Below are 12,712 nucleotides of genomic sequence, written 5' to 3'. Positions count from 1 at the left end.
AAGAGTTTCAGAACTTCATGCACTCAGCTGTCGACCTCCTTATCTGTTGTTCCATAAGGACAGAGTATCCTTACGAACCAACCTGTCCTTTTTACCTAAAATAGCCTCCACGGCTAACCTAAATCAAAGCATTGACCTCCGGTGTTTTTCCAGAATATTCTAACAGATCTGAACAAAGATTACATTGGCTAGATGTTCATCGTCAGTTAAGGTACTATTTGGATAGAACAAAACAATTCAGAAAATCTGACCAGCTGTTCGCCTCTTATGCAGAAGGCAGAAAGGGACTTTCAGTTTCAAAGGTATCATTATCCAGATGGCTAACATCCCTGATTTCCCTTGTTTATGAAATTAGACACCAAAAGCTGCCTAGCAAACCTAAAGCCCATTCTACCAGAGCCTTGGCTACTTCTATAGCCTTCCAAGATAGACTGCCTATTGACACCATTTGTGCAGCGGCTACTTGGGCTACTCCTCACACTTTCATTTCTCATTATAAGTTGGATTTAGCCTCTAGACATAGAGCTAACTTTGGTTCCACTGTTCTCAAGAGTCTGTTCCGCTAGGCCACCCGGGACAAGGTGCTAGGGACGCGGTCCCATCCAGCAAGAATGAAGGCGAGATAGACAACTTAACATATAGAAGTTATGTTCTTACCATAACGTTCCATGTTAGTTGTCTTCTTCTCGCCTTCTTCTTGCTTCCACCCTCCTTCCCTGGCCTGGACAGACCTAGAGGAGTTTTGATTGTGACCTCTCTTTCTTCCACCTCTTTACTTTAGGTATATGCGCTGCTGTGCATATTTTCCTGGATCAGGATGTAGGTCACCCTTCTCTTCTCCCTTGTTTATAGAGGTGGACTTTGTTACTAGTTATTTTACTACTATTATAGGCAGTGCCTAGCTTACAAACGAGATCTGAGGTAACTCTCGCCTAGCATTGTGGGATATAGGGGGAGCCTCAAGCCGGTGGAACCAACTCTCGAGCTTTTAGAGTGGCCGAGTCGGAGCCGAGGATCGGCTCCGAACCCATCCAGCAAGAAGAAGGCGAGAAGAAGACAACTAACATGGAACGTTATGGTAAGAACATAACTTCTATTTATAAAGTACTTTTGTATGCTAGTTAAAAGAATGGCAAAGGTGTTGCCAAAATTGATAGATATGAATCAGTGTGGTTTTTGTGGAGGGGAGGGAAATATTTGACACCATTAATAGAACAATGGTGATCCAGAGGGAAGCAGAATGTAAGAAAATACCACTGTTGGTGAGTCTTGATGCAGAAAAGCATTTGACAGAGTAAGCTGAGATCTTATGAATAGGGCAGTGGAAGCATTTGCATTCTCTGATTATAATAGTAAGGCTAATTAGAAGGCTATATGAAGGATTGGAGGCAAGAATTAAAGTTGAAGGATTCCTCTCTGATGACTTGTGCTTGAACAGGAGAACCAGGCAGGGGTGTCCTCTTTCCTCTTTGTGATTTGCTTTATATTTAGAACCATTGGCAAAGAAAATAAGTGACATATATATAATTGGTATGGTAGTCAAGAAAAGTTGGCTTTATTTGCAGACAATATTATTTTGTACCTCATAAAACCATAAAAGGACATGTCAGTGATGTGGAACATTTTGAGACAGTTTCAAGTCTTTTCAAGATATAAAATTAATGAAGATAGGGCTATAGCTGTAAGTTGTGTACCAACACATGAATTGGTTCAAGAAGACCCATATTTATGAGGACACGATAAGATGAAGTATGTAGGAGTATAGATTTACTCGTTCAAGCCTAAAACACCTTTTTGCCCACTTCCAGTTCACACCTATGTCTTCCAGAACCTTTTTGGATCTGGCTTCCTTAACTAAGTGACTCTACCAGCCAGTAATAGGCAGTATTAGAAAGTGCAAGTAGTTATTAAAATTACACTGAGTGTTAGTTTAACTTGTCCTGCAGTGGAGAAATTAAGCTTTGTTTGCTGATTATTCATATTTTTATATTTCTGTTAATATTTTCATAACTGAGAGACCTACATTTTATTGACGTGCGTAGTGTGAAACACCAATGTGGGAGACGGGACAATTCATTGAAAATCTAGTTTATATCACACTATACTGGAAATATTTCTGTTTGCTACTAGTTATGAAAATAAGCAATATTTCTGTAACAGTTGACTTACAACCTGTTGAATGGCATTAGGTGAAACCTTAGATGTTGAAGACAACTATGTTTAATATTTGCACATCTTGACCGATATCTAGTATTATCTGTATTGCTAATTATACAATTACATGTATGTTTTCATATTTCTGTATATATCTCAATAAATTTGCACTTATAGAGAGAGGCATTTATGCCTCAATAACAATAATGTTCTAACAATGAAAGTCTAGATTATATATTTTTCAGGATAAAATTTGTGGAAGTTTAGAAAAAATATAGTTTGGGGTTTATGTGCATTATATTATAGTGTTAATGGAAAAGACTGTAAAAGCACTAATTACTAAAAATAATATTTCTTACTGTTAGCACTGCTATTTGTACAGGTTCAATAGCTTCTATTTTCCATACAATATTTACATTTATCTTATGATTTTTAAGTTTTTCAGAAAATATGGAATGCAAAATATGTATAGGCTGCTAGAGGTATGACATTCCACACCACATAGCAATTAATGAGTTAAAAAGGCTTCTGTGATCACAGCTAAGGATATGTGGAAAGAGACTAAACAAAAGATAATACAAAAACTGAAAAACTGGAAGCTCTTGTTTATGGATAGTAAGATACACAAGAAGTGAAAATGTTTTTAGTCATTTTGGGTTTATATGTGGATCAGGCATATTTTTATCAACCAGAGGAGAAGTTGGGAACAGCAATAAATAGCTGAGGTAATTTATTTGGGAGAGGAAGAGGGCAAAAGTTATGTGGGGTGAGCTGATCCTTTCAATAGAAATGTGGTTTAGGATTACCCGATTTAAATAGATATTTTACAGCTACACAGTTAAGGCATATATATGTTAACACAAGCAGAATATTATAATTCAAAATGGAAAGGGATGGTGATAAAGTGGGGGGGGGGGTTCAAGAAATGGAGAGAGTGGGATATTGGCTTTAGATCCTTAAGGAGAATAATAAGCATACAGAATATAATATTCTTAATGTAGCAGAAATTATTACAAGTACTAAGCCAACATGAAAATGGAGAATGATTTTGCCAATATGGATGATTGCAATTAGTGGTACAGAGAATAAGCAAGAGAGGGCTAGAGTTTACTGGCAAACACTGGTAAAGAAACCAAGATGGGAGCAAATAACTAGAGTGGGAATGGTATGGAATGAGGCCAAGATTACCTTTGGATTGCATGTAAGAGACTGCCTTCCCTACTATGGATTGATGTCAAGAGTATAGGCAAAGAAATAGGGATGAGAGAATCCTGAGTGAAAGACCTGCACTGGTAACATTTTTAGTTGAATCTAGAACAGAAACGACTGTTTTAAGGGATAATTAGTAGGGCATATAAAGTATTATATGATAACTATAAGAATCAGTCAGTGGAGGTTATAAAAGACTGGGAAGACAGACTGGAAAAGCAATTCACAAAAGAACAATGGAAGGATTATCTTTAGCTCCCAAGTATGCAACAAAGTCCAGAGGGTTTAGGATCTTTTCTTGGAAGTGTTTGCATAGGTATTTTTATATCCCAAGCAGACTTCAAATAATTTTTCCTCAGGTAGACAGCAAATGTTGGAGGTATGATGAGGAAGAAAGAAGTAACTGGGAACATACGTTTTGGGAGTGTAATGAGTTGCCACATTTAAAAATCTGTACTTTGTCAGAAATAATGGGTAAGTGAGCAAAAGGCTGTAACTTAGGAAATGATTCTTTTGAGCTGGGACAGAGGATCTGAATTGCTTAGACATATTTAGGCCTTACTAAGTTTAATTCTTTTGGATGCCAAAAAAGCAGTTACTGGAAAATGTAAATTAAAGTATTGAATATTATCAAAGTGCTGGAAGAGGGATGTTAAGAAATCAAAGGAGCAAACTACATAGAAACAAATAAAATTATGGGAATAGTACATGCAGAGTGTTAAGTACTGAGGTTTATGGGAAAGCAGAAATTCAGCAATGTACTTAATGTTGGACTGATAATTACAAAAAATTTATTTATTAATTTTTTTATTTTACATTTGTTGATTGGGATAGTCCGACTGGACACATGTTCATTTTCAGTGGAGGCCCGGGGAGAAAAGCTCCAAGGTACAAACAGTAAGAAATTACATGGTTCGTGATAAATAGTTTTAAGATTATTTATATAATCAAGTTATACAAGTTCACAAAGTTGAGATTTCACAAGGTAAAAAAACTAGTGTTCACACATGGCTGAGTTGTAAAGTAGTTAGCACACCATCATAGGAAAGAGCTAGTCAGGCTTGGAACAAGGACATAACCAGTTTAATTTAAAATACTATTTGAGACTCTTCTTAAATTAACTTAGAGTGGATTCTAGGGTGATGTCTGCAGGGAGTGAGTTCCTAATTTTACCTACAGAGTTGGCAAACAGAGACACACCAGCTGAATTATGGGTTTTGACAGTTTGAACTAGCAGTCTATTGGAAGAGCGAAGTGGTCTGACATTGATGTAGGGGTTGATGATGTTTTTAAGTGCAGGTGTATTTTCATGTTGGTTAAGTACTTTATGTGCCACTATAAGCTAGTTATACTGAATTATTCTGGGGAGTTCTTAGCATCCTAGATAGTTTAGGTTGTTGCAGTGGTGTGTCCTGTTGGGCATCTTGGTGGCAAATCTGGCAATGTGGTTGTAGCAGCTAGAGAGTTTATTGAGATCAGATTTGCTTGTTAGTGAATAGAGGGGAAGAGTCGAGAGTAGATGCGATCGTGCAATGCAGTTCTAGCTGGTGGGGTTAGGAAGGGTTTAATCTTGTATAGTGACCCGAGTTTTTTATTGATGATTTTGATAGTTTGGTTGACATGCAAGTCAAATTTAAGGTTATTATCTACAGTAACACCTAGGAGTTTTGCATAGGTGTCTGAGGAGATTGTGGTGCCATTGTTAGAGTTTATGGAAAAGGAGAATGCAGTCGACCTATTAGTAGGGGAGAAAAGTAATAACTTTGTTTTATTGGGGTTTAAGATCAGATGATGATCAGAAAGCCAGTTTTCAACTATGTTGAAAGTATTTTGAGATAATGTCCACAGATCTGACTGGGATGCAGCACAGCAGATCAGAGTGGAGTCGTTCGCATATTGAATACAGTTTGCATCTGGGATGACATTGTAGAGATCATTAATGAAAATGGAAAACAGAAGAGGTCCTAATATAGAGCCCTGGGGGACTCCCAGGGTATTAGGTAGGAGGTTAGATAGTATTTTGCCATAGGACGGCCTGTTGTCTACCACTCGGATAAGATTGGAACCATTGGAGAGTTTGATTATCTAAGCAAATTTGTTTTCAGGGTGCGGATTAGAAGCTGGTGGTCAACCATATCAAAAGCCTTGGAGAGATCCAAAAAGAGGGCAGAGGATAGTTTATTATTATTACGGTTATGGTTAATGGCATTGGAGAAGGCTAGGATGGCTGAGGTGGTGCTATGATGAGGTCTGAAGCCATGCTGAGAGTTGGCCAAGAGTTTGCTCTAGATTAGATGGTGAAGCAGTTGTCTATGGACGCATTTTTCCATAATTTTAGCCAATGGTGACAGTATAGCTGTGGGTCTGAAATTAGACAGTTCAGTGGCGCTCCCACCTTTATGGAGTGGTATCACATGGGATATTTTCCAGATGGAGGCGATGGTAGCTTTTGATGTGGTACGATTGATTAGAATGGAGATGGGGTAAGCTATGGCATCTCTAGCTTTTTGCAGATACTCAGCGAGGATCAGCTGATAGAGTAGTGGGTTTTAATTTTTTAATTAGGGTATGAACAAGTGATGTAGTAACCGGATGGAAGCTAAAGGAGAGTTAGGTACTGGGGAGCAGCGGACTTTGAGCTGGTGCAGCTTGGAGGTAGCTGGCTAGCTAGGGACTGGATAGTCTCGGTGAAGAAACTATTCAAGGTATTTGCAACCACCTCTGGTAATGTATCAATGTATGCTGCAGGGGTTGGGGTGGTGGTTTGTCCTGGGTGCAAGAGTTTATTTATACCTGCCCAGAACTTCTGAGGGTTGTTTTTATTTTTCTGCTGTAGATGGCAATAGTAGTTTCTTTTATGTAGTAAAATGGACTTTTTAGTCTCATTCCTTAGCTGCCGATATTTAATTTGATCTAGAGGGGCTTTTGTGGTACTTCATAAAGCCCATGCTTTGGTTCTGTTGGTAATTTTTGATTTGGTGTATTTAGAAAGTCACAGTGCTACTCTTGTTTTAGTTCTAAAGGTGCGAGCAGGATCATGAGAATCTAGTATAGCAAGGAATTTATTATTAAAGTAAGCAACAGCTTCATCTAAGGGCAAGTGTTTTAAGACTGACCAATTGCATGTTTTGATTTCTTCTTGGAATTTGGCCGGGTTGAAGTTCTTATTGTTTCTTACTGTTCTGAGGGTGGTCTGATGGGGGTTAACAGCTTTATGCCTAATTATATAGCTAAGACGGTGATCACTTAGGTCATCGGGGGGGGGGTCCCTGACATGCACATTTGGGGTTGACTGTTAATAAGTATCCAGTCTAGTATACTTTCTTTATGATTAGGTTTGCCTATCCTGGTGGGGGGTAGATATGGTCTGTGTAAATGCATATAGGTTTACATGGGTGGTCGGTGAATCAGAGGAGCAGGAGTTCTAGTCTATGTTAAAATCACCAAGTATTATGGTTTCTTGAGGTAGGTACTAGATAACCAGTGGAGGATAACTTCTAGGGTAGTTTCATTTTTCCCTGGAGGAATGTACATACAGACAATATTTATATATTTATTTTTATTAATTTGCAATTTGGTTGTAAGAATCTCTGCGTTATTAATGATGTATGTAAATTGGAAACATATTAATATGATTTGTTTTCTGTTAATGTATGCTTGCTTATGCCTTAAGTGAAGATGTTTAAAAAAAAAGTACAGCTCAGCTGAAGATGTAGCTAGCCTGTTAGCCAATAAATTTAGCTTTAACTTTATTCCTCTCTCCCCTCTGTCTGTCCCTCAAGATATATCTGAAACTGGCTCACCTCCAGCAGTCACACAAGACCAAGTCCTAAAAGCACTTTCAAACGCTAAAAGTATTGCATCAATGGGTCATGACAGTATCCCTGGAAACATCTTAAATAGCATGAAGCACAATTTTGCCACACCCCTGACAGCACTGTTCAACCTCGGCCTCCATACAGGTTTTGTACCTAGTGAATGGATAACAGCTACAGTTCCTCTGCATAAAGAAGGAACATCCACAAACCCAGGCAGTTACAGACCTATAAGCTTGACCAGCTTTATTTTCAGAAAGACTTATCTTGGAACTATTCAATAAGGACATAGAGAATGTGTACTCAGTCAGTCTGGTGGACGTTTTTGAAAAGGTCACCAAAACAATGGATGATGGCAAAATGGTTACACACTGCATACTTCGATCTGGCCAAAGCTTTTGACTGAATTCTCCAGTCAGGCATAGTAGAAAACCTAAATAAATTGAGAATAAATCCCTGTGTCACCCTCTGGATTGCCGTCTGGCTCACAGATAGGATGCAGAGAATCAAAATAGGGAAGTTGCCTCCATAAAGAGACAGATCACTAATGAAATCCCCAAGGGTTCTGTGCTGAGACCTCTCCTTATCGGCATTTACTTCTCTGAAGTAAAAGCCAATACCAAAGTACTCTGGCTAACTGAATTTGCAATTGACTTTCATTTTGGAGTAGTCATTGAATCCCCAGATGATTTAGCCATCCTGCAGGAAGAATTGTCCCAGATAAACAACTTTTGCCAAAAATCATGTACTGAAATTAAATGCCAAAAAAATTATTATATCCTTTAGGAAGTTGTCTACCCCAGAGAAGTACTACATTGACAATATGTGTCTGAGTGGACACAGTTGTTTGGGATTTGGAAACTTATTTGGACAGTGAACTAACTTTCAACCAACATGTGTCTTTTGTCAGTTAGCAGTTATTAATGGTATCCTGTGTGCGATGTACCTGTCCCTCCAAACTGTTCTGTTGATGTTGCAGAAGAGGTGCAGATACCTAGACAGAGTGCCTTTGATAATATTCAAATACTCCATCTAGGTATCTAAACCTCTTCTGCAACATTAACAGAATGGTTTGATGGGACAGCTTTATCTCACAGAGAATGCAACTACTCTGGAACAGAATCTCCATCTACATGAAGCAAAGCTCATCCTTGCCCATATTCAAGCACAGCTTGAATGTAAGGATGGAAATTTGAAAATTTATCCCAGGACTGCCACCTGTACTAAAAATAGACAGTGGCAGCTCCTTAATTCTTTATACTCTGCATGGGTTGTCTCATATTACCTATGGTACAATCCCAGTTATTTTCATTACGGGTAATATATAATTGACAATATAGAAAAAATATAAACTCCATATACCAAAATAAAGTGTCAGGAGAATATAATAAGAATAAATATTGCAAGTAAAATGACTCCAGGCACTCACAGCTGCAGGCAATAACATTTTTCCAAAAAGTCAAGTATAAATCCAAGGTAGAGTCAAATCCAGTAGAGAAAAAATCCAAAGGCAAAGTAATAGAGCACTTTCGCGGTATACCTGACCCCTTCATCATACTTTAAAAATACAATGTTACAACCTGTTTAAATACTATAACTAACCAATCACAAACACTTAGCATATTCATTAGAAAATTAAAAGTGTATGCACACAAATAATAAAGCAACATTCTGAAACACAAAACTGAATACATCTCATTTCAGTGTTTAAGTGCACGTCCTTTTAAAAAAGGTTTCAGGGAAACTTTACTATTTAAGCCAGTTAATTTATCCACTTTAAAGAACATTATCCATTTCTGTTCAATGGCTTCTGTAATGTTCTTTATGTCCCTCCCTCGTGTTATCATGTATAATTTCCAGAACAAAGAATTTAAAAACATGTTCATTTCCCTTTTCTATAACATGTTGTGCTAGAGCATTTTCTGACCTCTTATTTTTAATGTCTCTTAGATGTTCCAGTATTCTTTCTTTAAGACTATGATTTGTCTTACCTATATAAAACATATGACATGCAGTACAGAAACTAAAATAAATTATGTTTTTGTTGTGCAATCTGCATAAAAGTTAAACCCTATCCTGACATCCAGTTGATAGTGTGTAAAGTGACTGCCACTAAAGATGTGTCTACATGCTAGGCAATTTCTGCAGGAGTATGTACCCAATCTATCAGAATATATACATTTCTTATCACTATTAGCCTTCTAACATAGATGTCTTTTCAAAGATTTGTTGTTTATAAAGGAGAAACTTGGTTGAGGTGTTAAATCATCTCTCAATTCATCTATTGTACCCAAAATATTCCAATTTCTTTTTATAATGTTGCAGAAAGTGCCTATGTCATTGAATATGGTAATGTTACTCTCAGAGAATTATTAGTACTACAGTTGTCTATCTCTAATCCCTTACCATTATCTTCTTGTGCTTCTTCATGTTCACCATAATATGATTTACATCTAGTAACTCTATGGTCCAATGGATTACTTATGCAATTATCTATATCTTATCCTTTATAACCTCTATCCAAAAATTCCTGTTTAAGGTTTAGTAGAGCTAGTTTTAGTTGTAAGTCATCATTATGCAGACGCATAACTCTGTACACTTGTCCCTTGAGTACATTACGTTTCACATGATTAGGGTGCATACTCTTATTGTGTAGTAAATTGCTTTTTGTCATTGGTTTTCTGTATAGGCTAGTTCTAATCCCTTGTAGTGCATCTTTGTTTACCTTGACATCTAAAAAGTCAATTTCTTGATTTGAGTATTTGTAAATAAATTTTAAAAAATTTGTGGTCTGGTGTAAATATATAATACATTCCTTTAGTCTTCTGTGTCATTCCATAACATAGAAATATGATCTACGAAATGTAGATATTTTATGGAATTTTTAAATTTTTCATTTAGAAGAACTTCACTAGTTTCCCAATATACCAGAGCAAGGTTGGCGTAGCTATTGGCACAAGGTGTGCCCATAGCCATGCCAACCTTTTGTCAAAAGAAATCATTATCGAAGGTAAACACATCGTTTTCCAAGATGATATCCAATAATGCACATATTAGCCTAATTTTATTTGAGTTAACACCCTTAAGGGTCAGAAATGTTCTTATATTGTCTACCACAAACATATAATCACTATGTATATCTGACACTTTAAGGTATAAATTCTGCAAAAACATCTTTCTGTCTCTGAGCACAGTATCACAACTTTCTAGAAAAGGGTGTAATTTTTTTTTAAAACAAATATAGAAAGGGGATCTCTAGCCTAGCCTCTACTAGAAGCTATCAGTTGCATTGGTGGCATGGTGGGGTGTTTATGTATTCTGGGTAAACCATACATGTTTGCTACCAATGGACAATCAACTGTAAAGTATTTAAACAAATATTCTGATATCATACCTGTAATTAGCAAATCAAACACCAAAAATGAAATTTTATCAGTAATCCCTTTTACAGCACTCTTAGAAATACAGATATATGTATTCTTGTCATTTAAAAGACTACGCATTTGTTGCAAATACAAATCTTTATCTAATACTGTAACTCCCCCACCTTTGTCAGCGGGTCTAATTTCAATGCATGACATTTCCTTTAATTCATGTAGGGCTTGGAATTCCATTTGAGACATGTTATAGTAATTGTTATAGTATTTGGTAGAAAACTCACTCTACATACAGTGTTTAAAGGTAATAATGAATGTTATGACATTTTTAAGAAACCAAGCACATACATCCCTCCACCACATTCTACTATAGAAACTTTTTTATAAGTGTGTGAAAATGAGATTAGGGAAGCATTCTGTAGAGGCACTAAAACCAATTACTGTTGTTTTACTGATAAAATTTCATTTTTGGTGTTTGATTTGCTAATTACAGGTATGATGTCAGAATATTTGTTTAAATACTTTACAATTGATTGTCCATTGGTAGCAAACCTGTATGGTTTACCCAGAATACATAAACACCCCACCATACCACCAATGTGACCGATAGTTTCTAGCAGAGGCTGGGCTACAGAGCACCTCTCTATATTTGTTGAAAAAAATTTACACCGTTTTCTAGAAAGTTGTGATACTGTGCTCAGAGATGCAAATATGTTTTTGCAGAATTTATACCTTTAAAATGTCAGATATACATGGTGATTATATGTTTGTGGCTCTAGACATTAAATCACTTTTTACAGTCATACCTAATACATGGGGCATAAACAATATAAGAACATTTTTGACCCTTAAGGGTGTTAAGTCAAATAAAATTAGGCTAATATGTGCATTATTGGATATAATCTTGGAAAACAATGTGTTTACCTTCGATAATTTATTTTTACAAAAGGTTGGCGTGGCTATGGGCACACCTTGTGCCAATAGCTACGCCAACCTTGCTCTGGTATATTGGGAAACTAATGAATTTCTTCTAAATGAAAAATTTAAAAATTCCATAAAATATCTACGTTTTGTAAATGATATTTTTATGTTATGGAATGACACAGAAGAAAGACTAAAGGAATTTATTACATATTTACACCAGACCACAATTTTTTTTAAAAATTTACTTACAAATACTCGAATCAAGAAATTGACTTTTTAGATGTCAAGGTAAACAAAGATGACTACAAGGGATTAGAACTAGCCTATACAGAAAACCAATGACAAAAAGCAATTTACTACACAATAAGAGTATGCACCCTAATCATGTGAAACGTAATGCACTCAAGGGACAAGTGTACAGAGTTATGCGTCTACATAATGATGACTTACAACTAAAACTAGCTCTACTAAACCTTAAACAGGAATTTTTGGATAGAGGTTATAAAGGATAAGATATAGATAATTGCATAAGTAATCCATTGGACCATAGAGTTACTAGATGTAAATCATATTATGGTGAACATGAAGAAGCACAAGAAGAGAATAGTAAGGGATTAGAGACAGACAACTGTAGTACTAATAATTCTCTGAGAGTAACATTACCATATTCAATGACATAGGCACTTTCTGCAACATTATAAAAAGAAACTGGAATATTTTGGGTACAATAGATGAATTGAGAGATGATTTAACACCTCAACCAAGTTTCTCCTTTATAAACAACAAAGCTTTGAAAGACATCTATGTTATAACGCTAATAGTGATAAGAAATGTATATATTCTGATAGATTGGGTACATACTCCTGCAGAAATTGCCTAGCATGTAGACACAGCTTTAGTGGCAGTCACTTTACACACTATCAATTGGATGTCAGGATAGGGTTTAACTTTTATGCAGATTGCACAACAAAAACATAATTTATTTTAGTCTCTGTACTGCATGTCATATGTTTTATATAGGTAAGACAAATCATAGTCTTAAAGAAAGAATACTGGAACATCTAAGAGACATTAAAAATAAGAAGTCAGAAAATGCTATAGCACAACATGTTATGGAAAAGGGAAATGAACATGTTTTTAAATTCATTGTTCTGGAAATTATACATGATAACATGAGGGGAGGGGACATAAAGAACATTACAGAAGCCAATGAACAGAAATGGATAATGTAAA

Source organism: Protopterus annectens, chromosome 5.part0, assembly GCF_019279795.1.
Source record: "Protopterus annectens isolate FY-2018-M chromosome 5.part0, PAN1.0, whole genome shotgun sequence".
Taxonomy (NCBI): domain Eukaryota; kingdom Metazoa; phylum Chordata; order Ceratodontiformes; family Protopteridae; genus Protopterus; species Protopterus annectens.
This window is presented reverse-complemented; position numbering follows the sequence as displayed.